Genomic DNA, 3615 nt, shown 5'->3' on the forward strand with positions numbered 1-3615 from the left:
ATTCCGGAGAGTTATAATAACAAATAACTGTTAGTTCAACACAGGAGTATCCAGATTGTTGTTGTTGAACCCACAACATATCATCTGGTGACGAGGATGGGATCCTTTGCTGAGAAGACAACCCTAGATTGTGGGACACCATTCTGAGACCAAGCTGTATTTGTGATCAAAGGGAAGGTTTTTTTTTTCTTTTTCTTCTTTTCTTCTTCTATTACAGCTGATATTAGTTCAAATGGCCACATTGGGTCACATAGAAGAATTTGATGTGAGCCATATGGCTTCTTGGGACTCTTATGCAGAAAGGCTATCCTAATACCTGGAAGCCAACAAAGTGGAAAACCCAGAACAGAGTGTGCAATCCTCCTGACAGTTTGCAGTGCCAAAACATTTGCCATTGTTCATTCCCCCACAGCACCTGCCTTACCAAACACTAAGTCTTATGCAGAACTAATTGCTCTGCTAAAAGCACACTTTTGCCCAAGGCCATCTGTTACACTGCAGAGATTTCATTTTTTTAAATGGAACTAGAAGGCCAATGAAAGCGTAGCAGATCACCTGGCTGATCTCCATCGCCTTGCCGAATTTTGTGAATTTGGGGATTTGTTGGATGGCCTGCTTCATGACCGTCTTATCTGTGGGGGCCAAGATGAAGCAATCCAATGTTGCCTGCTTTCTGAACCAAATTTAACCTTGGCTACTGCACAAGAAAAAGCCTGGGCAACTGAAGCAGCATCCCATAATGTGAGAGAAATTCGCCAGGCATTCTCCAGCAATGTCCCCTTGCTTCAAAAAGATCAAGAACCAGATTATCACCGCAAATTCAGTGGAATATATCCTCACCAACAGCACCACATAAACCAATTAATCCACAGACATGTTTGAGTTGTGGTGGCCAACAGAGATGAAGAGAGTGCAGGTTTAGGAATGCGGAGTGTCATACCTGCAAGAAGAACGGCCACATAGAGAGGGTTTGCCGCTCAAAGGTCGGTTCCAGGAGACAAAAAGACTGTGGCAAATGTATTCCCTCCCAATCTACTAGTTCTTCCCAGAACATGAAGTATAAAAACCATATTTGATTAAAAATGTTGGTGTTGTTGAAGCTCAAGGTTCTGAGATGATTGCAACTGTAGTAATAAATGGAAAGAAGTGCAAAATGGAAGTGGACTCTGGTTCGGGAGTATCCCTTACAGATGAAAACACATTCTTCCAGTTGTTTTGGCACACTCTCCCCAAGTTAGTGAAACCTGAGTGTCACCTGCATGACTACAATGGACAGATTGTGGAAACTCTGGGTAGCTGCAATGTCTATGTCCAGTATGGATCTATTAGACAGCATCTACCCCTCATTGTCACTAAGGATTCCTGTAAAAGTCTTCTGGGGAGAAATTGGTTCTCACCACTGGGAATCAGTATTCAAGGCGCGCACAGTCTCTGCACAGAAAGTCTGGAAAAGCTTGTAAGGGAGTTTCTTGAGGAATTAGGAACTTACTCTGATCTACCTGTAATGTTCCAAATGGATCCTGTGATAGTCTCTATCTTTATGAAGGCTTGGAATGTACCTTTCGCACTGCGGCTGAAAATTGATGCAGAATTAGATAGGCTTATCAGGCAAGGGGTCCTCAAGCCAATCATACCTACAAGCTGGGCCACACCAATTGTTCCTGTTTTAAAACCTAATGACAGTGTTTGCGTCTGTGGGGATTATAAGTGCACAGTTAATAAAGCACTTAAGCAGGACCTGCACCCAGTGCCTGACATTAACCAGTTACTATCTGTTCCAGCAGGAGGGAAGGTTTCTGTCAAACTTGACCTAGCTCAAGCCTATTAGCAATTGATAGTGGATGACAAGGCTGCTGAGGCCCAAACAATATTTACACACTGGGGAGCATTCCATGTCAAGTGCCACCAGTTTGGAATTTCTGTGGCACCAGGAATTTTCCAGTGGTTCATGGATAAATGCTAGCAGGAATTTTTGGGGTTGTTCCATACTTTGATGATGTGTTGATCATGGGGCCGTCTAGAAAGAAACTCACTGAGAAACTCAGAGAAGTTTTACAGAGATTCGATAAAGCAGGTGTCAAATTAAAAAGATAGAATTGTCAACTGGGAGTTTCCAGTATCAACTTTCTGGGATATCAAATTGATGCTTCTAGCATTCACCCAGTTGAAGACAAGGTAAAAGCAATACATGATGCCCCTATACCAAAATGCAGACAGGATTTTCAAGCATTCTTAGGACTTCTCAACTTTTATCACATCCCCTTGAAAGACAAAGCCACCATAGCAGAGCCCCTTCATGGTTGCTGGATAAAGGAGCTCAGTGGAAGTGGATCTGCCAGCACAACGAAGCCTTCCAGGGCATCAAGAAGCTTATGACATCAGACTCTGTCCTTGTTCACTATGATGAGCAGAAGCCACTGTCCATTACTTGTGATGCCTCGCCATTTAGTGTTGGCACTGTCCTCAGTCACACATTGCCTGATGGCACCCATTGATTTTTACTCAAGAACGATGACTTCAACCAAGAGGAATTACACACAGATTGATAAAGAAGCATTGGCAATCATTGCAGGAGTTAAAAAATTTCACAATTACGTTTATGGCCACAAATTCGAAAGCCAAATGGACCACAAACCCTTTCTTAGAATTTTTACTACCAAGAAACCAACTCTTCCTATTTTGTCTCCTCATATGCAATGCTGAAGCATCATGCTAAATGCATATGACTAAATATTTGTGTACAAACCTGGGAAAATGATTGCAAATGCTGATGCGTTGAGCTGCCTACCACTACAAATACCTGATTGTGCTACTCCTCCACCAGTGGAAGTCCTCATGCTGGAATCCATGCCAGAAGCCCCGCTTCAAGCTGATCAGATAGCAAGGATGACTGCAAAATACCCTATCCTTGCCTGTGTCCTCAACTGAGTATGGAGAGGCTGGCCTGCAGACAAATTGGCTGAGGAATTCAGGCCATTTTCATCATCTCAGCATGAACTATCTGCACACAACGGTTGCCTCTTGTGGGAAAATCATGTCATAATTCCAGAAGCAGGATGCCAAATGATACTGATAATGCTGCACACAGCACACCCAAGCATTATGAGGATGAAAGAGCTGGCTAGAAGTTATGTACGGGGCCCAGGTATGGACAACAACATAGAAAGGGTTGTGAGGGAGTGCAGCATTTGTCAAGCAGCCCATCATAATCCACCGAAGGCACCAGTATTCCTTGGGAAATGACAAAGGAACCCTGGTCACACATCCACATTGATTTTGCAGGTCCTTTTCAAGGTAAGAATTTAATTGTTGTTGACTCCTACTCAAAATGGCTTGAAGTGATTACTGTCTTGACTTACATCGACTGCCACTATAACTGCTCTCCGTCAGCTGTTTGCAACCCATGGGGTGCCCGACACTATCATTTCTGATAATGGCAGTGCATTCACCTCAGCAGAGTTCCAAGATTTTGCCAGCCACAACCTCATTCAAGCTGTTACCATTGCATCTCGCAGGCCACAGGCCAATGGGCAAGCTGAGCAAATGGTGAAGATTACAAAAAATGCACCGAAAAGGATTGTTGAGGGAGACTGGCCTACCAGACTGGCCAGATTT

The 3615-nt window shown here is 43.6% G+C and overlaps 1 pseudogene; it reads left to right on the forward strand.

The window, feature by feature from the left end:
- The first annotated feature begins 1070 nt into the window (after nucleotides 1-1070).
- Nucleotides 1071-3243, forward strand: LOC109300373 (annotated as a pseudogene).
- The last annotated feature ends 372 nt before the right edge of the window (nucleotides 3244-3615 follow it).

This window comes from Gavialis gangeticus, unplaced genomic scaffold (assembly GCF_001723915.1).
Source record: "Gavialis gangeticus isolate Ggan-Ray unplaced genomic scaffold, GavGan_comp1, whole genome shotgun sequence".
NCBI lineage: Eukaryota > Metazoa > Chordata > Crocodylia > Gavialidae > Gavialis > Gavialis gangeticus.